The following is a 25,130-nucleotide window of genomic DNA, read 5'->3' on the forward strand; positions in this document are numbered from 1 at the left end:
ATTACTATACAGCTGTAATGCCAAGAATGGCTATACACTTATACATACATACAGGAATATATACACACACAATGTAACTAAAATTAGTTAAGTTGGTATGCAGTGTGTATAATACATGTATGTAATGTACTTATAGCCTTGGGTCAACCAAAGCCTTGTCAGTGGATTTGATAGAAGGAAACTGAAAGAAGCCCATCATCTCTCTCTCTCTCTCTCTATATATATATATATATATAAGAAAAATGAGAGAACAGAGATCAATCAATTAATAATTATATTTATTAATTGCAAAGAACAGGCATAAGCCGTTAATGAGGCATATTTAACCACTAACTGAACTATTTATATATTTCTTTATTACCCACAAGGGGCTAAACATAGAGGGGACAAACAAGGACAGACAAAGGGATTAAGTCAATTACATCGACCCCAGTGTGAAACTGGTACTTTATTTATCGACCCCGAAAGGATGAAAGGCAAAGTCGACCTCGGCGGAATTTGAACTCAGAATGTAAGCATTTCGCCTGGCGTGCTAACGTTTCTGCCAGCTCACCGCCTTCTAACTGTGCTATATATATAATACCAGGCTTCACAAAAAAAAAAAGAAGTAATAAGTGCTGACGTTGATTACTTTTTCTGAAATCGTCCAAGGTGGTGCCCCAGCATGGCCACTGTCTATTGACTGAAACAAGTTGATGAAAAGAAAGGGAAATAACTGAAATAGGCCAATGGCATGAAGACACTTAAAATAAGTGAGAGGCTGATGAAGGGAGAGGCTGATGGGGGAAGAGGATGAACAGATCTCCTCCTCAATGAGCTGGAATTTCCTCAATGGAAGAAAGAAGAAGAAGAAGATTAGACTCGTTAACAGAATTACTGAAATGCTTTGGTTTTAGTTCGTTAACTAAGACGGAAATGTTAACGTCAGTCAGTACATCACGACACTTACTGGTTTATGCGGATACACTGGCAGTGGGTGCGTGCGTGTTTGCCTATATGTGTGCATGCGTGTGGGAGTGTTTGTGTCTGTGTGTGAGTGCACATGCGTATGTGTGTGTATTTGTGTATGTGTTGGAAAGCGTGTTTGCATGTGTGCGTGTGTTTACACGCGCATGTGGCTATCTTATGTTTCATTCATTAGACTGCAGCCCATGCTGGAGCACCACTTTGTAAACTTTTAGCTGAATGAATCCACTCAACTACTTATTCCATCAGTCTCTTTTTACCAAACTGCTAAGTTACGGAGGTGTAAACAGACAACATCGGTTATCAAGCAGTACTGGGGGACAAACACAAACATAGATGTGTATGACGGGCTTCTTTCAGTTTCCGTCTACCAAATCCACTCACAAGGCTTTGGTCGGCCCGAGGCTATAGCAGAAGACACTTGCCCAATGTGCCATGCAGTGGCACCGACCCCAGAACCATGAGGTTGGTAAGCAAGCTACTTACCACACAGCCATGACTATTACTGCACTACACATGTTCACACACAAATGCCACACACATTTGGCTTTATTACACATTAAACACAACCATCAATAACACACACACACACACACGGAGGCGTAATGGCCTAGTGGTTAGGGCAGTGGACTCGCGGTCGTAGGATCGCGGTTTCGATTCTCAAACCGGGTGTTGCGAGTGTTTATTGAGCGAAAACACCTAAAAGCTCCACGAGTTTCCGGCAGTGGGTGGTGGCCATCCCTGCTGTACTCTTTCACCACAACTTTCTCTCACTCTTTCTTCTATTGGCCTGCTCGCTTAGCCAGCGGGGTGGCATCATTTGAAGGCTAAAACAATGCGAAGCGCATTGTGACCAGTGATGTGTAGCAACATCTGATAGCCTGGTCGGTCACGGTGATATATATATATATACACATACATTTATGTATAGATATATACATTCCTCATGGCTCATTGTTTAGAGTAGCAGGCTCACAACCATGAGGTTGTGAGTTTAATTCCTGGACTGGGCTGTGTATTGTGTTCTTGAGCAAGACACTTCATTTTTACACTGCCCCAGTTCACTCAACTGTAGAAATGAGATGCAATGTCACTGGTGCTGAGCTGTCTATTGGGCTTTGCTTTTCCCTTGGATAAGGTCAGAACATCAGTGGTGTGGAGACAGGAGGCTGGTATGCATGGGCGACTGCTGGACTTTCATAAACAATCTTGCCTGGACTTGCGCCTCGGAGGGGAACTTTCTAGGTGCAATCCTATGGTCATACACCAGAAATGGAACCCCTTGAATGCTTGAACGGCTGACTGGAAGAAGGCGATAGTTTTTGCATCCTAGGAGACATATGAACAAGGGAGGTGGTTGCTCTGAGAGTATAGAAGCTAGAGTAAGAACTGGTTGGAAAAGGTCCAAGGAGCTACCACCACTGCTGGCAACAAAGGTCTCCCCCACCCCAGGGAGAAAGGTAGATTGTATAACGATTGTGTAAGAATGCGAGCTGGCAGAAACGTTAGCACACCGGGCGAAATGCGTCGCCATATTTCGTCTGCCGTTACGTTTTGAGTTCAAATTCCGTCGAGGTTGACTTTGCCTTTCATCCTTTTGGGGTCGATAAATTAAGTACCAGTTACGCACTGGGGTCGATATAATCGACTGAATCTGTTTGTCCTCTCTATGTTTAGCCCTTTGTGGGTAACAAAGAAACAGATTGTGTAAGAATGCAGAGGATGAGAGAGGACAGAATGATGCAAGCGTTCTCCGCATGAATGTTGTGCTGAGAGAAAAAATGGGCATCAGACGAATCAGATGTTGTGTTCAAGAAAGAAGACTCTACTGGTCTGGACATACAACTTGGACGAGGACAGTGTCCGAGGAAGATCTAGGAAGGTATGGGATGAAGTGGTGAAGGCTCACCTCTGGATCCTAAGCCTCAGAGAGAATGACAAAGGACCAGGATACCCGGTGATAAGAGGTTCTGGAGAAAACCTGCCCATCGCAGAGAAACTGATTTCTAAAAGCACTGTGTGGGTCTTGGGGATACATATATATATCTAGACACCAATATCTAAGTGTTATCCAAGCTTAATAAGATTATTTGTGAAGAAAATGAATCTCAATGTAATTAATCTGCAGAAACCAGGAATCTACAAACACTTTCCACTTTCCTCAGAACAACGAGACGAAGTCACCACAATCCATCTACAAACAGCGGGGTGGCGTCATTTGAAGGCTAAAACAATGCGAAGCGCATTGTGACCAGCGATGTGTAGCAACATCTGATATATGTAAAGACACCCACACCCAACTAAAAGCTCATTAGGCCACAGATTAGGTTAGTTTCTGAGGTATTGAAAGCTGAGTGGAAGCCTCACTCCTTCTGGAATGTTCTCTGTGTACAAATGTGTTTAGTGTTACTGGTGTTGTGGTGAGTTCGTGTGTGGGTGGGTGGGGGGAATGCGGGTGCTGAATCATCCCACCCAGAGAGGCTGCTGGTGGTACACATTTCTAGACAACAGCAGAATGAAACGAAGAAGGGTTTTGCTCAGGGAACACATTTTGCACCGCGGTTCAGAAATTGAACCCACGAGTCTTCTTATTGAGAAATCACCCTAACCACTAAGCCATATGTCTGTCCCCATGCCCCTCCCCCCTTTTCTCTCAATTGATAGACAGAGAGAGATTGACAGATAGACAAACAGACAGAGATACAACTACAGACACACAGACAGACATACTCAGAAATATACACAGGAAGCAACACTAGCAACACTAGCTATACCTGGGTGGGTGTGTTGGTAGATACAGGTGTGTCAAGAAGTTTGCTAACCAAAACCTGGTTTCGGGTTTCAGTCCCACCTTGTGGCACCTCAGGCAAATATCTTCTATAACCCCAGGCCAACCAAAGTCTTGTGACAGGATCCAGTAGACAGAAATCCATTGTATGGATGGAGTGGGCAGAAGAAAATACAAGAGGATGAGATAATTGGAATTATATTCCACATATTTCTTTTTCAGATCCACACAGTTATTGCAGCGGTCCTTCAGTTTTTCTAAGCCCTGTAAAAAGAACTCACAAGGTTGGGCCTCCAGCCAGGCCTACCACAATACCCTTAAAACCAGTAACTTTTCAGCGCCCCTCAAATACACAAACACAAGGGTATACTGAAAGGTTCCTGGCTTTAAGTGAAAGAAAATACAGGAGCATCAGTTAATTATGATTTTATTCATCATGTTCCCCTCTCTGATTCACACACTTACTGCAGCGGTCCTTCAGTTTTTCAAAGCCCTGTAACTTGGGAAGTTGGGCCTCCAATCAGGCCTTTTGTGATACCCTTAAAGCACCCCATTGTATATGTATGCATGAATGCAGGTTTTGACATTGCATGATGTCTGGCTCATGGGGTAATATCATCTTGCTTGGAAAAAGGCTGATAACAGGAAGGGGACACTTGGCTGCAAAAATTCTGCCCAACCCATGCAAGCTTGGAAAAGAGGACGTTAGCCTGATGATGACGACGATGAGGTGGGCTGTTGATAGACAAAGTGAAAGTGAAGTTCTAAAGCAATTGATCTACGTGTGTGTGTGTGTGGTGTTTTTCAGTCATTGATCTGTGGCCATACTGGAGCACAACTTTTCTTCTTTTTTTAAAGTCTGGAACTTATTCTATCCGTCTTTTATGCTGAACTTCAATTTCTACCTTCCAGATCCAGCCACAAGGATTTTGACTGGACTGATGAAAGCTATAGCAGAAGAAAGATACTTGCTCAAGGTGCCATGCAGCAGGACTGAACCTAAACCCATGAGCTTGCAAAACGAGTGCTTTTCCACACAACCATGCTTCTATCACACACACCTTTTATCTTGGTTCAGATAATTAGACCGTGGCCATGCTGGGGCACTGCCATGAAGGAATTTTAGTCAAATAAACAAACCCCAGAACTTCAGTTTTTTAAACCCTGGAACTTATTCTATCGGTCTCTTTTGCCAAACTGCTATGTTACAAGGATGTAAACACACCATCGTCGGTTGTTGATGGTGGTGGGGACAAACATACTGCATGATGGGTTTATTTGGTTCCACCCATCAACCCAATCCACTCACAAGGTTTTGGTCCATTCAAGTCTACAGTTGAAGACACTTACCCAAAGTGACACGGTACCTTGTGGTTGGCAAACAAGCTTCTTACCACACAGCCACAAACTCAATATAATTGGATAGGTGTCGGAGTGGATGTGTGGTAAGAAGCTTGCTTCCCAACCACATGGTTTCAGGTTCAGTCCCACTGCCTGGCACCTTGGGCTGACCAAAGCCTTGTGTGTGGGTTTGGTACACAGAAACTGAAAAGAAGCCTGTTTTATATATATATAGTCCAACCCATGCTAGCATGGAAAGCGGACGCTAAATGATGATGATGATGTATGTGTGTGTGTGACTGTCTGTCTGTGTTTGTCTCTCCCACCATCACATGACAACCGATGTTGGTGTGTTTACATCTCTGTAATTTAGGAGTTCGACAAAAGAGACCGATAGAATAAGTACTAGGCTTACAAAAAATTAAGTCTTGGGGTCAATTTGTTCAACTAAAGGCGGTGCTCCAGCATGGCCACAGTCAAATGACTGAAACAAATAAAAGAATAATAAATATTGAGTACAACACATTTAGAATGGAAACCTCAATCGCCTTTACTCTGAGTTTCTTTTCAGTTTCTGTCTACCAAATCCACACAGAAGGCTTTGGTCGGCCCAAGGTGCCACACAGTGGGACTGAACCTGAAACCATGTGGTTGGGAAGCAAGCTCCTGACCACACATCCACGCCTACACCTATCCAATTATATTGAGTTTGTGGCTGTGTGGTTTATTCACAGCATGAAACATGTGGCAGAAAAAAATGCACACATGTGTGTGTGAATGGATGACTATGTTGTTGTGTACCTAAAACAAAGAAAGGGGTCAGGGGGAAAAAAAAACAAGCACCCCATATAAAACAACAAAGGCATATAAATATATAAATAAATATAACATTCCATGTGGAAGATGAAGATCCCTGATTGCCAGAGTTTCATCCGTGGAGAAGATGAGAGAAACAAGAAATGAAGGGGAATGGCCAAGAAGTTTGGGTTCTGAGGAAATTAAATGAAAGATAATAATTAAAAAAATACCTGGAGAGTAATTGTGGAGATCCATGGTGGTAGGAAATATGTGTACAACCTCAAAAAAAAGTAAGATATGTAAATGTGTGAGTGTGTAGGTGTTTCTTTGTTATGTGTGTGTTATTGGTGTATTTGTATATATACATACACACTGCTAAATAAGTGTGTGTGTGTGTGTACAAATGCAAATATGTTTATATGTACAGTTGTATTGGCGTGTGTAAATGAATGAAGTTACATGTGTGTGTCTAGGTCAGAGCTTTAAATGCATGAAACTGTGAGAAACTTTGTGTGTAAATGAGAGAGAAAGAAAAAGTATTTATTGAAATGGTGTTTTTGTGTGAATTAGGAATTTATATGTATTTGTATGTGTGTATGTATATATATGGTATTTGTATATAATGTGTCTATGTATCTAAGACTGTGTATATGTGTGTGTGTTTTTATGTATATATATGTATTACACACGTGTGTGTGTGTGTATATGGTGTTTATTATATGTATTTGTATCTGTGTGTATGTATATATGGTATTTGTATATAATGTGTATGTATCTAAGACTGTGTATATGTGTGTGTATTTATGTATTTGTATCTGTGTGTATGTATATATGGTATTTGTATATAATGTGTCTATGTATCCAAGACTGTATGTGTATATTTATGTATAAATGTATGTGTATGTATTACACACACGTGTGTGTGTGTGTGTGTGTAATATGGAGCAGAAAGTCCAGTCCAGTGGCAGCTAAAATCCAGAAGGAAGTCAGACAAGTCTGAAGAATTTGGTAGAAAAGGGGAAAAAGAAGCCAGTTGACAACTTTGAATATAAACTGTTGAAAAAGGAGAAGGGAGAGGAGGGGGGAAACAGAGATGATAACAACAACAACAACAACCAATATACAATCAGTTCATCCTTCCTTTCCCCTCTTTTCAGAACTTCCTTGAGAAGAACAGAATTGAGTGAGAGAGAGTGACGACATGGAGTGTGTGTGTGTTGTATGAGATAGAGATAGAGATAGAGAGATAGAACGATGATGAGTAAATGAGAGAGAGAGAGAGATGGATAGATAGGTAGACAGATAGGAGAGACAGATAAGATAGAGAGAGAGAGAGAGAGAGATAGGTAGAAATAAAGAGCTATGGAGAGAGTAAGAAGTGAATATGTGAGAATCACAAAGGCAGAGAATGGGAATGAATGAATATACAAGAAATAGAGAGAGGAGGAGGAGGAGGAGTAGAGAATTAGAGAGCAAGAGAGAGGGGGGAATTGAAGACCAAGAGGAGAGGGTCAGAAATGTAGAGAGGTAGGAGTAGAGGACTAGAGTGAAGAAGGGGAGGAGGAGAAATTTAAAGAGAGGAGTAAAGGACAAGGGAAAGGGGAGGAACGAAATACTAGGAATAGCGAACTACAGCAAGAGAGAGAGAAGGGAAGAGTTAAAAAAACCAAGAGGGAGGGAGGGAGTAGAGAAGTAGAGAGAAAGGGGAGGGGAAGGAGTGGACAGAAAGGGAAAGTGTGAAAGGAGGAGTGAAGTGACAAGGAGAGGGTGTAGTGATGTTAGTGTTGTCGCTGATGATGATGATGATGATGATGTTACTGATATTAATAGCTGTTTGAGAGGAAGATGGGAAGGGGGAGGAGAGAAATAGCGTTGATAGCAGTGGGAAGGAAGGAGGAGGAGGGAGGGAGGGAGGAGGAGGAGATGGTTGTGTTGTCCAGTCATGATGAAAGACAGATTAATGACTTGAGTGGAAGAGAGAGAGAAAGAGTGCGTGTGTGTGTGCGTGTGTGTGTGTGTGTGTGTGTGTGTGTCTGTGTGCGTGTGTGTGTGTGCGTGTGCGTGTGTCAGTCAGTCAGTCAGTCAGTCGCAGCAGCAGCAGCAGTCGTTGTAAGACTGTCATAGCATGCATATGTGTCAGTCCCCTTCTCCATCCATCTGCCGTCTGTCATCCTGATTAATCAGGAGGAACCCTCTTCAGTTGTAAAAACTGTCATCACCAATCTACACACACATCTGCTTTTTACATAATTTCCTTCTGAATCCCCTTCCATTTCATCCCCATCCTTCTGTTCACTCACACAGCCTCCCCACATCTCTCTATCTCTCTACATTTATCGATCTATCGTACATCTTTACCTGTCTCTCTCTCTCTCTATTATCTTTCACTAATTCCACTCACTAGATTGCGGCCACGCTGGGGCACAAATCAACCCCAGTAAACACAATTTGTCGAGCAGTAGCGAAAGAAATATACGCACACACGATATATATATACAGGGTTGGCCAAAAGTCACCCGACACTAAATCGAAACCTTTTCAGTCAAAGATTTATGGGCGATCTTTCGTCTCTAGTATACCTTTCCGTCGATTTCCGTAAAAAATTTTTTTTTTTTACATATGGGCTTGCGGGAACTTTTGAAGTAATACACATACACATACACCGAGTAAAAATTTCAGTTATCTCTTTCTTTCACACATTACTCTGTCTCTTCACACACACTAACAGAAGCACTTCACTTACACAACATGTCTGTCTCCCACACACACATACACACATGTACATCAATGCTCCCATGCACGGTAACTTCAAAAGAACTTCCCTCGTCATACAATCGCTTCCTCTTAGTCTCTTTCGCTCTCATTACTTCAAAAGTTCCCGCAAGCCCATATGTAAAAAAAAAAATTTTTTTACGGAAATCGACGGAAAGGTCTACTAGAGACGAAAGATCGCCGATTTATGTTTAAACAACTGAACGAATTTAATAAAAGCATCTAAATATGAAACATCATGAAAATTGTCCTTCAGTCACGCAATTTACCGTCGGGTAACTTTTGGCCAACCCTCTATGTGTGTGTGTGTGTGTGTGTGTGTGTGTGTGTATATATATATATATACTCTTTACTCTTACTTGTTTCAGTCATTTGAATGCGGCCATGCTGGAGCACCGCCTTTAGTCGAGCAAATCGACTCCAGGACTTATTCTTTTGTAAGCCTAGTACTTATTCTATCGGTCTCTTTTGCCGAACTGCTAAGTGACGGGGACGTAAACACACCAGCATCGGTTGTCAAGCGATGTTGGGGGAGGGGAGCAAACACAACATATATATATATGTGTGTGTGTGTGTGTACGGTGGCTTGACAGGAGCTGGTAAGGCCAGGGGCTGCACCAAGTTCCATCTTGGTTTCTACAGCTGGATGCCCTTCCTAACACCAACCACTTTTCGGAGGATACTAGGTGCTTTTAACATGGTACCAGTACTTTTAACATGGTACCACCACCCATACCAATACTTTTTATGTTACACATTGGTTTTAGGATCTCTCTCTCTCTCTCTCTCTGGCCCCCAAAGCCGTATTTTGTCCAATCGTTTGTCCTTGTCCAACGTCCTAAATCACACTGTGTTATTTTGCTTGCTCTCGTCTCATCCCTAATTCTCTGCAAGAAAACTTTTCAGGGGGAAAGGGGAGGGCATCGCCAATTGGGAAGTGGCCAGTCTTATCGTTAAAGGTGCAAAACTGAATGGCAGCAATTGGTCAATAACTGATGAAGAATTACGAACCTTCTCTTTGTCCCCCATTCATTTTTACATTGTTTTTTGTTTATTTACCATACACTTTTTCATGTGTGTATATATATATATATATATGTGTGTGTGTATGGGGAGAGTTTACGAAAATAAACAAAAGACGAAGACAGGTGGTGTACAAAACAAACAGATGTATCTGTATAACGCTCGGGAATAGAAAAAGTCTTTTACGTTTCAAGCCTATGCTCTTCTACAGAAAGGGACACAGAAAAACAAGGAGAGAAACAAGGAGAAAGAAAAAAGGAGAGAAAAAATGTGTGTAGTGGCTAACGATCATCTTTGTATATCTTCCAAGGCATAGCTTCAGAAAGAAGCTATGCCTGACCATTTACAAAGAACTACTCAAAAATAGGTGAAACCCAGCACATATGTTTTGTTGCCCTGAAACTTAGGGATCAAACATGATACCTTACAACATACCTATGTCTCATGGTCTACCCAGTCACCTTCCCATCTGCCTCTCCCTAAACCTCTTCTCCTTCCTCCCCTAATTATCTAGTCCTGACCATCCTTCAAAGCTTTTTCCTTATGAATGTTTATGGGTGTGTGTATGTGTATTACTATACAGCTGTAATGCCAAGAATGGCTATACACTTATACATACATACAGGAATATATACACACACAATGTAACTAAAATTAGTTAAGTTGGTATGCAGTGCTTGAGTGTAATGTTACTGATGTATACATTATATATAAATATATAATGTATATGTGGTAAGGAGCTTGTTTACCAACCACATGGTTCCGGGTTCAGTCCCACTGCGTGGCACCTTGGGCAAGTGTCTTCTACTATAGCCCCGGGCCAACCAAAGCCTTGTGAGTGGATTTGGTAGACGGAAACTGAAAGAAGCCTGTCGTATATATGTGTATATATATATATGTATGTGTGTGTGTTTGTGTGTCTGTGTTTGTCCCCCTAGCATTGCTTGACAACCGATGCTGGTGTGTTTATGTCCCCATCACTTAGCGGTTCGGCAAAAGAGACCAATAGAATAAGTACTGGGCTTACAAAGAATAAGTCCCGGGATCGAGTTGCTCGATTAAAGGCGGTGCTCCAGCATGGCTGCAGTCAAATGACTGAAACAAGTAAAAGAGTAATACACACACACACACACACACACACACGATAGCATGTAGTACATAGTATTACAAGCTGTGACTCCTATCCAACAGATTTCAGACCTCATCAATTACGACCACCCCTCTTTCCTCCACCCTTTATGGCTGAAAGAGAGAGGGGGTGGGGAGAAGAGATAAAGAAGGGAAGAAAGAGTGAAAAACAAACTATATATATATCTTGTTTCAGTCGGTGGTCTGTGGCTATGCTGGAGTACCACCTCGAATGGTTTTTACACTAATTTTAATTTTTTTTAAAGTCTGGTACTTGTTCTATCAGTTCTCTTTTAGCAAACTGCTAAGTCACATGGACATAAATCAACACTGGTAGAGTCAAGTAGTGTGTGTGTGTGTGTGTGTGTGTGACTGGTACTTGGTCGGGTACGACAACAAGGGTTCCAGTTGATCTGGTCAACGGAACAGCCTGCTAGTAGAATGAATGGACAAGTGGCTGAACACTCCACAGACATGCATACCCTTAATGCAGTGCTGGATTAACCATTAAGCAAAATAAGCACGTGCTTAGGGCATCAAGGGAAGGAGGGGGGACCACAGAAATGGTAAATGGTTGACAGCACAAAAGAAATCACTTTAAACTTGTTAAAATAATATTCGGGATGCCTTTATCTCTGCTGAGTATAGATGCAGATTTGTTACCAAAGATTAATTTTGAGGATCTGATCAAAGACTTTGCAATTCCAAAAAGTAGGAGGAACCGTTTCAAATCTAAATAAAATGGAAGGAGAGAAAAATTAAACCTTATTTTCCCTTTTACTGTTTTGTTTCATTTTGACTCGATGGGTCTTAATCTGGCCCTGCCTTAATGTAGTTTTCAAGGAGATTCTGCAGGATACAGAATATGACAAGAGGCACCCTTTGGGATGCAGGTACGAATAGTTTTTGAAGATGAAAAGACTGGAACAAAATGAAATGAAGTGTTTTGCTCAAGGACACAACTCAACGCCACTGTAAATTGAACCCACAACCTTACAGTCACAAGCTGAATATCCCAAACCCTTAGCCACACACCTACACATACTTATAAATGATGAGCTTTCACAGAGTTTTCGTCCACTAAATTCACTGGTCTGGAGTTGCAGGAGGACAGACTTGCCTCACCCACATACAGCTATATACGAAAACCCCAAACTCTGCGTGCCTCAGGGCAGAAAACAAACAAACACCAACAAAATATAAATCCATTTCATTTTCTTTTCCCTTTTTTATAATCTAAGCACAAGGTCTGAAACTTTTAAAGGAAGGACTGGGGGATAGTCAATTACATTGATACCAGTAATTAACTGGTACTTATTTTATCACCACCCACCCCGCTCCCAAAGAAATTTGAAGACAAAGTACTTCTAAGAGATTGGTCTGATTTTCTGCATTAAAAATAAACCCACACAGCCAATCCTTTCAACCACCACCACCTTCCTGTTGCTGGAAACGGAAATATTCGAAGCATTTCTGACCAATGTGTTGGAAGAAGATTTCGGAAACAGAAATGGTGGGAAAGCCCATTATATATACTCATTTACTTATTTCAGCCACTGGACTGTGGCCATGCTGGAGCACCACCTTAAAGTGTTTTTAGTTAAAGAAATCAACCCCAAGACATAGTCTTTGTAGCCTAGTACTTATTCTATTGATCACTTTGGCCCAAACCACTAAGTTACAGGGATGTAAACACACCGACATCGGTTGTCAAGTGGTGATTGGGGGAGGACAAACACACACACACACACACACGTATGACAGTCTTCTTACAGTTTCTGTCTATCAAATCCACTCACAAGGCTTTGGTCTGCCCGAGGATATAGTAGAAGATTCTTGCCCAAGGTGCCACGCAGTGGGACTGAACCCAGAGCCATCTAGTTTGAAAGCAAGCTTCTTACGACACATCCACTCCTGTGCCTATACACACACACATACATATATATATATATATACACAGTTCTATATTTAAGAGATGAGGAATTATGTACATTATTTACAATTGATGGATATTTGTCCTCATCTTGTTTGTTGTTAACACAACGTTTCGGCTGATATACCCTCCAGCCATCATCAGGTGTCTTAGGGAAATTTACATATATATTCTGATTGAATCTTCATGCATTAACATGTACTTCCCTGCGACAATGTAAACTTTGATTTAATCAAGATACCCTCGGCCTGACGAGTAGCCTGCAGTATACACTTCACTTGGATATTTACCACTTCTGAGGTTCTGCTCGCTATGAAGCATATGTAGCCCAGATCTTATCTACTGCATTCCTTAGCTCTTGTTTTCTTATTCACACACTCGGCAAACCAGGTTTCCTATGTTGAGATATAAAAAGAACTTTTTTCAATTTATATTCTGCTAAGAAAATAATCCTTAACCTTCCATCTCAATAAACCATTATCATTCTTGAAAATTGTTTTTTGATTTTTACTACGGATTGCTTGAAACTAACTTTCTTCCTTGGATCTTGCATACATCCATTTATTTCCATCTGTTCCTCGCTGATGAAGGAAAAGTCGGAACCAAGTTGGGGGTAACTATATTTTAATGAATTTGTTAGCTTGCATCCTCTTTTTGGCACGTGGTGTAATAATACAAATAAAAATATTTTATGTGGTCAGACGATTAGCGTCTATTTTTCAGCATTTTGGCAATGAAAATTGTTGGTTCTTTTTGTCCTTATTTATAATTTTGTATTGAAAATTTCACCTTTTAAGGTATTTTTCATATGCTGGCCACTGATAAAAGGTTTTGAAATTTTATCCTTATTTTAGAAGTTTATGTGTGTGTGTATGTATATGGAGTAAACACATAAATGTGAAAACAAGGTGGAAAAAAGAGTACTCAAATACCAGGGGTAGAGTAATATGCTTTATTTAAAAGCAACAGAAATTTAACAAAAACTGTCCGACGAACGGGAAATGTGAAACTCCGAGTAACCGTTTTTTTTTAATCTCTGCTGCTTTTAAATAAAGTATATATATATATGTGTGTGTGTGTGTATATAGGGTGTGTCTCTACACTGTGTGCGTGCATGTGAGTAAAATAGAGGGAACTGAAAAGTAGTTGTGCTGAGGGTGATTGATGGTGGAGTGGATGAAAGTGTTGGGGTGGGGTGTGGGTGACAAACTTTGAGAAGTATGTGAGTGAGAGTGAGTGGTGGTGGTGAGTGGACATGAGTGACAATCAGTAAATATGAGTGGTGAGTGGGGGGGGCTTGATGTGCCTACAATGTTAGAGAAAGTGAGAGAGAGGGAGGAGACACTTGTTTCTGTAATCCCCCCACCCGTTTCCTACTTCACCCCCCCACATACACATACACAACAACACCCAAGCATATACCCCACTTCACTCTTTCTCCTCTTCAAAAATGTCAACTGGGTCAGGTCAACATCTACTGGCAGAGAGCAGGGGGTGGGGGTAGATGGATGCGAGGGATGGGACGGAACCCAACCAAGCAGCCAGTCAACCAACCAGGCAACCAGCCAGACTCCCTGTAACATGACCCCTGCCAGCAACAATAACTCCAACTACCAGTGCAAAGGAGGGACACCTCTGAAGGGGAACTGGACCTGCTAGAAATAGCAGTCAAATCTCCCTCAAATTGCACCTTACTGTTTTATCTATGTGTATACATATAAGTCAATGAAGGCAACCTCTACATGGGAGCTAGACCTGCTAGAAATAGCAGTGAAATCTCCCTCAAATCGCTTGTGAGTGAGGATGTATGAACTATGACCCAGAGAAAGAAACCCTTTCAAATGCCAGATGTCTTCAAAATGGTCAGATTTGTCCAGCAGATCCAGGACATCACTAATGACAGACCAAAATGGGTCAATGGTGGAGCCATGTAGTGTCTTTCCAACCATGTGGTTCCAGGTTCCGTCCCACTGCATGGCACCTTGGGCAAGTGTCTTCTAATATAGTCCTGGAACAACCAAAAGCTTTGTGAGTGGACTTAGTAGATGGAATCTGAAAGGAGCCTATCATATATATAAGTTACAGGAACATAAACATATCAACAGGGTATTAAATGGGGTGTGGGTACAGACACACACACAGATACATATCATCATCATCATTCAATGCCTGTCTTCCATGCTAGCATGGGTTGGACATATTTATATGTGACCTCGTGAGTACTACCGGTGATTTTTTTTCCTCTGTCTTCCCTTCTCGGGATCTTTCCTTCTCCTATGTTTCCGACGAAGAGCTCCACTCGAAACGTTAAACCCTCCTTCTTCCCTTCTTTCCTGAGCGTCCATATTATACTATATGTGTTCCACGTCCTTGCGTTGTTGTGTTTTTTGTTTTCTTGTTTGGATTAACTATATATATATATATCACCGTGATCGACCAGGCTATCAGATGTTGCTACACATCGCTGGTCACAATGCGCTTCGCATTGTTTTAGCCTTCAAAAGATGCCACCCCGCTGGCTAAGCGAGCAGGCCAACAGATGAAAGAGTGAGAGAAAGAGTGGTGAAAGAGTACAGCAGGGATTGCCACCACCCCCTGCCGGAGCCTCATGGAGCTTTTAGGTGTTTTTGCTCAATAAACACTCACAACGACTGGTCTGGGAATCGAAACCGCAATCCTACGACCACGAGTCCGCTGCCTTAACCAATGGGCCATTGCATCTCCACACACACACACATATATATATGAAAAAGGGATAAGTACTAGAGCTGATTTGTTTGACTAAAATCCTTCAAGGTGCGACCCCCAGCAATTTTTTTTAAAGCCTGATACTTGTTCTATTGGACTCTTTTGCTGAACCGCTAAGTTACAGGAACATAAATATACAAACAGGGTATTAAATGGGGTGTGGGTACAGACACACACACAGATACACATCGTCATCATCATTCAATGCCCATCTTCCATGCTAGCATGGGTTGGACATATTTATATAGACACACAATTCCAGTTTCCGTCTACCAAATTCACATGCACATGGTACCAGTTGGCCCAGGGCTATAATAGTTTCATGCAGTGGAACTGAACCCAGAACCATGTGGTTGGGAAGCATACTTCTTACCACACAGCCACCTCTGTGCCGATATATATTTATATATATATTCTTTTACTTGACTGTGGCTATGCTGGAGCACCACCATAAGGGTTTTTTTTAGCTCAGCAAATTGACCCCAGGGCTAATTCTTTGTAAGCCTAGTACTTATTCTATCAATTTCTTTTGCCGAACTGCTAGGTTACAGGAATGTAAACATATATAGGTGCAGGAGTGGCTGTGTGGTAAGTAGCTTGCTTACCAACCACATGGTTCTGTGTTCAGTTCCACTGCGTGGCACCTTGGGCAAGTGTCTTCTACTATAGCCTCGGACCGCCCAAAGCCTTGTGAGTGGATTTGGTAGACGGAAACTGAAAGAAGCCCGTCGTATATATGTATGTATGTATATATATATATATATATATATATATATATATATATGTGTGTGTGTTTGTGTGTCTGTGTTTGTCCCCTTAGCATAGCTTGACAACCGTTCAGCAAAAGAGACCGATGAAATAAGTACTGGGCTTACAAAGAATAAGTCCCGGGGTCGAATTGCTCGATTAAAGGCGGTGCTCCAGCATGGCCGCAGTCAAATGACTGAAACAAGTAAAAGAGTAAAGAGTATATCAACACCAGCTGTAAAACGATGGTGTCGGGTGGAGTGGGACAGACACAAACATTTACACGACAGGCTTCTTTCAGTTTCCGTCTACCAAATCCATTCGCAAGGCTTTTGGTCAACCCGAAGCTATAGTAGAAGACACTTGCCCAAGGTGCCACGCAGTGGGACTGAACCCGGAACCATGTGGTTGGGAAGCAAGCTTCTCGCCACCCAGCCATGCTGTATATAAAAGCGAGGCATTTATTCACCTATTCACACACACAAAAGTACTTTTAACAAACACACACACACACAAGGTCATGAATTCAGGCATTTAGGAGCACAAATTCAAGCCTGAACTCCCATAATCCTCTCAACATGTGTCATCTACAAAGTGACAAGTGATGGCAGAGGAGGTGGTGGTGAAGGGGGAGGGAGAGAAAGAGAGAGAGAGAGAGAAGTGGGGGAAGAAGAGCCGAGGAGGGTATGTAGCAGTGAGTGAGTGAGTGTTGGGACAGTATAGGAGTAGAGAGAGATAGGGGCAGATGGTAAGGGGGGGAGGCGGAGAAATGAACCGGATGGAGGGATGCAGATGCCTTGGAAGTGTTGGGGCCCAGCAGAGAGAGTGTCACTTGCAGCATAAGTGGAGGAAATGTGTATGTGCGTGTAGGGGACAGGGTTTTGTATACCCAGAAGGTAGAGGTTTCATGCAATAATTGCTATTTGTTTTATGGTGCAGTTTTAAATGAAAACTTGGGTGTGGGTATGGTGCACGTATCTATGTGTATTTCCTCTGCCCCTACGTTTAAGACAAATATTGATGGAGAGATCTGGAAGCTAAGAGTTCAAATTCCGCCGAGGTCGACTTTGCCTTTCATCCTTTCAGGGTCGATTAAATAAGTACCAGTTATGTACTGGGGTCGATATAATCGACTTAATCCATTTATCTGTCCTTGATTGTCCCCTCTGTGTTTAGCCCCTTGTGGGTAGTAAAAAAATAGGTATTACGTCTGCCGTTACGTTCTGAGTTCAAATTCCGCCGAGGTCGACTTTGCCTTTCATCCTTTCAGGGTCGATTAAATAAGTACCAGTTACGCACTGGGGGCGATATAATTGACTTAATCCGTTTGTCTGTCCTTGTTTGTCCTCTCTGTGTTTAGCCCCAGGTGGGTAGTAAAGAAGTAGGTATGGCTGCGTGGTAAGAAGCTTGCTTCCCATCCATATGGTTCTGGGTTCAGTCTCACTGCGTGGCACCTTGGGCAAGTGTCTTTTACTATAGCCTTATACCTTGTGAACGGATATGGTAGATGGAAACTGAAAGCAGCCCATCATATGTGTGTTCGTTCTCCCATCACCACTTGATAACCAGTGTTGGTGTGTTTACGTTCCTGTAACTTAGTGGTTCGTCAAAGTAAACACACCAGCACCAGTTGAAATTATTTACTCGTGGGTTAACAGGAGATTGTTCTCATCCAAGATGGAGACAACTACCAACATTCCCATGTGGTAGGGTTGACAATTGTTAAGATTTCTCTTGACATGAAACCATTGGTAGCCATGTTAACACAAAGTGTGTGCATATATCCTCATTTAACAACAGTTTTCCATGCAGGCATGGGTTGGATGGTTTCACAGGAGCTGACCAGATGATCTCTGTGCTTTTAAACGACATAACGAAAGATAGATTGTTATTTATGTAGAGAAGTTTCTAGAAGTTCATGTCCAAAACTTCAGATTTTAAAGAAAACTTTAACCCTTTTGTTACCATATTTCTGTTGGAATAGACGGCTTTTGTTTCAATTTTTAGAATAATGAAGAATTAAGTAAAATGATAATTAAGTTGGTGATTGTAACACATTAACATAAAATTGTGATGAAACATTTCAATTTAAATCAATTCAAACGAAGTTTGATTCATAGCACCAACAGGGGTGGTCTCAGATGGGTTGGTATCAAAAGGTTTAAGACAAATATTGATGGAGAGATCTGGAAGCTAAGTCATAGGATTAGGAAATTTCTGTTGAAATATATTGCCTTTGTTTCAAAAAGCAGCTTCATCATTTATTAAGTTGGTGTCTGGAACATAAATTAACACGAGATTTTGATGGAAGTTTTTAATTTATCAAACTTTAACTCAGGGAGTTTGTATCATATAAGCAGAGATGGTCTCATATGGATTGGTATCGAAAAGGTAAATAGATGAACTTGTAGAATATGCCAGTTTCCACATATGCTGCCTCTTCTATTGCAAACAAAAACATAATAATATAAAGTGCTAAAACAATGTGATGTCCAGAGGCAGGTCAAGTGTTTGACCGAACGCCAAAGGGAATGTGAAACACAAAACATACCTGAGTGAAACCCTAAACTCACCAACTCCACACTCAAAGCAACAACAGCTGTCACTCACTCAATTATCGATCCATTTTAAGTCATAAAATATTCAACAGGGGAGGTGGGGTGAACATGGACTCAAAGATGGTGCCCCAGCAAGGTCGCAGCCCAGGAACTGAAATCTACAGAAGAATTAATACAATGCCAAACTGTTTCTTTGATGTGGTATTTTTATGTCTGGATTTTGTGGAAAAACTGGCAGATTGTTTAGTCAGCTAAAGATTGAGTATAAACATACATAATTTAATGTTTGTGTAGCAAACATTCGTAGTGTTACACATTATATGTGTGTGTGTGTGTGTATTTTGGTGGAGTCATAAAATTATTGGAGCATTGCATACATAATTAACTGTTCATGCATACAGCAGGAATATGTTTCTTTATTACCCACAAGGGGCTAAACAAAGAGGGGACAAACAAGGACAGACAAAGGGATTAACTCGATTATATTGACCCCAGTTCGTAACTGGCAATTAATTTATCGACCCCGAAAGGATGAAAGGCAAAGTCGACCTCGGCAGAATTTGAACTCAGAACGTAACGGCAGACGAAATACCTATTTCTTTACTATCCACAAGGGGCTAAACATAGAGGGGACAAACAAGGACAGACAAAGGGATTAAGTCGATTATATCGACCCCAGTGCATAACTGGTAATTAATTTATCGACCCCGAAAGGATGAAAGGCAAAATCGACCTCAGCGGAATTTGAACTCAGAACGTAACAACAGACGAAATGCCGCTAAGCATTTCGCCCGGCGTGCTAATGTTTCTGCCAGCTCGCCGTCTTCAGCATGAATATGTGCACACTCACACTCACACACACACACACACACATGCATACATCATGTAGATATGGTTAAAATCCCAGCTGTTTCCTCTCGCAGCCCATCTGCTTATTCCTGTATTACAATCCAGTGGGTAGTTGTTGTTGTTTTTATGCAAATTACACATCAGACCCCAAAATTCTGGAAGTATTTTTTGCAAAACATGAAGTTTAGACAAAACGGGTTTTGGTGTAATTTATTCACCGTTACACATGTTTCGTTTGCTAATAAGAATTACAAAATTGTACATGTAAGAGAAAATATGCAAGATATCTCCTATCAGAAATTCTTCAGATGGATTTTCTAATCAGAGATATCTTACATGTTTTCTCCTACATGTTCAATTTTGTAATTTGTATTAGCAAATGAAACATGTAACCTCTCTCTATATAAAGCTGAAGTTGTCTGTGTATGGCAGGTTTGGTAGCCTTCAACTAACACTATCTCCTCTGAGACCCTGCGGCGCAAGTTGACCAAAATTGAAAGTATGATAGAAGAAGGCTTGCTCTTCCTTCCGTAGAAGAAAAAATTCAAATCGGACCATGTTAACACCAAAAATTATTTACATCAAAAAGGTGTTTTTTTTTCTATGAAAATCCCTATTTTTTACGATTTTTTTACTGCTGTGTCACCATTTTTTTGGTGTATTTCAACCAGAAAAATGTTTACTTAAAGAGAATAACAAGCTATCTCTTTACTCTCTCTTTTACTCTTTTACTTGTTTCAGTCATTTGACTGCGGCCATGCTGGAGCACCGCCTTTAGTCGATCAAATCGACCCCGGAACTTATTCTTTGTAAGCCTAGTACTTATTCTATCGGGCTCTTTTGCCGAACCGCTAAGTGGCGGGGACGTAAACACACCAGCATCGGTTGTCAAGCAATGCTAGGGGGACAAACACAGACACACAAACACACACACACACACACCACACACACACACACACATATATATATATATATACATATATACGACAGGCTTCTTTCAGTTTCCGTCTACCAAATCCACTCACAAGGCATTGGTCGGCCCGGGGCTATAGCAGAAGACACTTGCCCAAGATGCCACGCAGTGGGACTGAACCCGCAACCATGTGGTTGGTTAGCAAGCTACTTACCACACAGCCACTCCTGCGCCTATATAATGAAAACTTTTTACTTTTCAAAAATTCCAATTCTAAAGGGTTGAAACAAACCTGAGCAACGACGGGTGATACTGTTAGTGCTGAATAAATACCAAAAAACTTAGAAATCTGTTTTTGGTGTGTGTGTGTGTGTGTGTAAATAGATATGGAACATTCAACTATTTCTATCCAAGAGGATTTTTCCAATCCAACATTGACATGTTATTACTTACAGTTTTGTGAGTTGCAAGATCCATCGTCCCCAAAACAAATTATTTCATTTTCACTCAAAATTTATGAAATACGGATGCCAGCCAATGATGTGTGTGTGTTTATACAACTGTGTGTGTATATTTTGGTAGGTTAGCAGCATTGTTAGAGCATCAAACACATAGTGGTCTGTCCAAGTGTGTGTGTGTGAGTATATATAATATAGTAAACTGTGCGTATGTTTGGGTGGGTTGGTAGAATCATTAGAGCATGACACCAAAATAGTTTGGGGTATTTAGCTTTGGTTCATTAAATCCAGAGTTCAAATATTGCTGAGGTCAACTTCGTTGTTCATCCTTGTGCACTTCATAAAAAAAAAAGTACATGTCAACTGCCAGGGGGAGGGGGTGTCAATGCCTTTGACTAGTCCTCCCCACCCCCACCAGAAAGAAGCTGTCAGCCTCGTTAAATTACAAATATTTATTAGATGAATATAGGCACAGCTATGGCTGTGTGGTAAGAAGCTAGCTTCCCTCTATGCTTGTCCTCTCTATCTTTAGCCTCTTGTGCTTCCCAACCACATAGTTCTGGGTTCAGTCCCACTGCATGGCACCTTAGGCAAGTGTCTTCTACTATAGCTTCAAGCCAACCAATGATTTGAGAGAGGATTTGGTAGGCGGAAACTGAAAGAAGCCCGTCTTACATATATTGTTTTTTTTTTTTGATTTTAGAAAATCATAAAAATGGAGAGGAAGTACACTCTAAGAAGTAGGGCAGTCTATATTTTTTACTGGTGAAGACCTGATTATAGGGTTACTCTGGGTTTCTTGCCATAAAGAGTATCTTTATGGCATATCAGACCCTAAGACTTGTTGGCCTGTGGCCCCTTTGAAGTATGGAAACTGGATATAAACAATGAGGGTTATCTCAGTCTTCTGGTGGTCATCGGCTGGTCATCAGCTTTCGGCAAGGTTGTTGACCTTCAGTTACGCCACCTGTCAGCTGAGAGGGAGTTATCTCCTACTCTCATCAGCAATTAATTTCCAACAATGGTGTAAATATTATTGCTAATACTGATATTATTGTTATTATGTGGTTCCCAAAACCCAAAACGCTAATAGGAATTTTCTGAAATGCAAACAAGGCTGGAAAACTTCCATTCTGGGGTTCAGTATGTTCCCTAGTACGTGCGAATTTTTCATGGAAATCCTGAAAAACTTGCAAGTCTGAGGGTCTGATGATATGCCTATGGCAAGAAACCCAGGGTAACCCTATAATCAGGCCTCCACCAGTAATAAATAAATAAATATATACACACACGTGTGTTTGTCCCTGCCCCCTACTTGACAACAATGTTGGCGTGTTTATATCTCCGTAACTTAGCGGTTCAACAAAAGACAACCGATAGAATAAGTACTAAAAAGGTCCCTGGGGCCGATTCGTTTGACTACAACCCTTCAAGGAAGAAGAACATTGATAGGCAATGACACAAAAGGGCCACAGAACGATTCACATGAGGAATATCATTAAGAAAGCATATTGGAAATGAGGAATTTTGAGAAGAGAGCAGAATGCCGAAAGCAGAAATTCCACTGGGCCAGACATATTGCAAGGTTACCAAAGACAGCAGGTGGTGCCATGCAGTTGCTGAGTGGCATCCAAGAAGTTGATAAAAGCCACTTGGAAAGACTCCATGATGATGAGAAGACGATTTAGCGAAACAATTTGGGACAAGCTGGAAAAGAAAGATGGCGTATTTAAGTAAGACTTCTTGTAAGGGTGCTGAAGTTCCTTGAGAGACTTTGAACCGAGCGGTCGTTGGCATCTTCACTATCTCGTCCGGCAGCTTATTCCACAGATCCGCACCCCGGACGGAGAAAGCCCCTCTCCTTCGATTGAGATGAAATCGTCACAGATAGAGCTTTTCGGAGTGACCCTGCAGCCGACGCTCTGGAGCAGGAGTGAAGAACAGCTCTTTCGAAGGTTACACTTTCCGCTTATGATGTTGTGAGCAAGAATGACATCATGACCAGCAGCGGCGTATAGCAACATCTGATGCTCTGGTTGATGACAAGCTTCTTTTAGTTTCCATCTACTGATTCCACTCACAAGGCTTTGGTTGGCTCAGGGCAAAAGGTGCCATGCAGCGGGACTGAACCGAGATCCATGTGGTTAGGGAGCAAACTTCTTACCACACGGCCACACCTTTGCCAAATGGTAATATTTATTCTGAACGAGGTATAAACAGTAACTGCACGACAATGTGAGGTATACTAGCCATCTCAATTTGGCTAACCACAAAGGGTGGGTGTTACTGTAGCTTTTAGCCCCAGGAGATCATCGTCTCCAGCTGGCTTTAGGCACACTTTCTGTGCCCTTATGGTATTTGCAAAGGGAGGTCATCCCCCCTCGAAAACTTAAGTGATACGCACGGACTGCAGTTTCTGGGTATTGACCCGTCATCAGCGTACGACAATCACCAGTTTTCGATGAAAGGGGTCCCAATGCAAATACTTACATCGTCTTTCCAGGAACTTTTTGTCACTGATCTTGAAAAACTGTATGCAAGCAATAATAAATCTCTGAATGAGGTATATTATTCTGTTTGCCCATTAGGGTCAAGGCTGACCCTTGTGTTGCTGGCACCTCAGGCAAGCTGAACTTCAGCACTCTTACAAGTATAATTTTGGTCTTTGTTATGCTCTCCTTGGTGCCCAGGGCAATTGCCCAAGTTTCCGGTATCTTGAGCCAGCCCTGATTGAGGGTGTACTCTATGGGTGGGTATACATTAGTTTGGGTATACACAGTATGGCCAAACAGTTTAAGTTAGTTAAGTTAAGTTAATTTTTTGGCTCAAAAAGCAAAAAGCAAGGCCATGTAGGGGGACATGGAGTTATGTACAGGGAGGGTGGTCATACAAAGAGTTCAGGCCATTACTGGTCAAGAGAGACTTTGAACCGAGCGGTTGTTGGCATCTTCACTATCTCGTCCGGTAGCTTATTCCACGGATCTGCAACCCGGACGGAGAAAGCCCCTCTCCTTCGATTGAGATGAAATCGTCGCAGATAGAGCTTTTCGGAGTGACCCCGCAGCCGACGCTCTGGAGCAGGAGTGAAGAACAGCTCTTTCGAGAGGTTACACTTTCCGCTTATGATGTTGTGAGCAAGAATGAGATCACCACTTTAAAAAGTAGGGACTTGTCATTGTGCCATGCTGATTGCACCAGAGAATTACAATAGACATGTCTGGAACATTCAGTCTCTTAGGGTCTTCAAGAAGTAATTAGCTTGATTAGATTAATGAATCCTTGTGGACAGAAAACCACTGCCACCCCAGTATAATTGTGAGTAATTCTATATTTGGCAGGGGGATGGGGGAGGAGAAATAAAGAAGGGGAGGGAAGATGGGAAAGGAGAGGGGAGAGAGGCGGGGAGGGGTGTTGAGTAAAATGGTGGTTGATGGGAAAGCATGTCAACAGAAGTGGAGTCCAGGTGTATGGGTGGGTAGTTTGGCTCAAGGAAGGTGAGGGGGAATCGGCAACAAGAGGTATTAAACGGGGTGGGAATGGATTAGTTAGTTAGTTAGTTAATTTGGCTCAAAAGCAAATAGCAAGGCCATGTAGGGGGACATGGAGTTAAGTACAGGGTGGTGTTCATGTAAAGAGTTCAGGCCACTTGAGGTCCAGGGAGGCTTTGAACAAAGCGGTCGTCGGCATCTTCACCATCTCGTCTGGCAGCTTGTTCCACGGATCCGCAACCCGGACGGAGAAAGCTCCTCTCCTTCGATTGAGATGAAATCGTCGCAGGTAGAGCTTTTCGGAATGACCCCGCAGCCGACGCTCCGGAGCAGGAGTGAAGAACAGCTCTTTCGAGAGGTTACACTTCCCGCTTATGATGTTGTGGGCGAGAATGAGATCACCACGGCGGCGGCGTTTTTCAAGAGAATAAAGGTCGAGCGTCCTCAGCCTTCCTTCGTAGGACAAATTTTTGAGACCATGAACCATGCAGGTAGCCAGCCTCTGGACTCTTTCGAGGTGCTGTATGTCTTTGAGGAGATAAGGAGAAGAGGCTTGAATCCCATACTCCAATATGGGTCTCACCAGCGTGACATAGAGTGGCAGGAATATGGCTGCTGTG

The 25,130-nt window shown here is 42.0% G+C and overlaps 1 protein-coding gene across 4 annotated transcripts in view; it reads right to left on the reverse strand.

Moving 5' to 3' along the window:
• LOC115226186 (cytospin-A) overlaps positions 1–25,130 on the reverse strand; it is a 193,900-nt gene that overhangs the window by 48,712 nt on the left and 120,058 nt on the right. The window contains exon 1 of one of the 4 annotated variants that reach the window (XM_029797193.2): positions 6,124–6,510. The exons of the other annotated variants lie outside the window; for them this stretch is intronic. The gene's annotated coding sequence lies outside the window, so the exon portion shown is untranslated. Of the gene's footprint in view, positions 1–6,123; positions 6,511–25,130 lie in introns of those variants that run through there. 4 annotated transcript variants of the gene reach the window in all.

Source organism: Octopus sinensis, linkage group LG29 (genome assembly GCF_006345805.1).
Source record: "Octopus sinensis linkage group LG29, ASM634580v1, whole genome shotgun sequence".
Classification (NCBI taxonomy): Eukaryota; Metazoa; Mollusca; class Cephalopoda; order Octopoda; family Octopodidae; genus Octopus; species Octopus sinensis.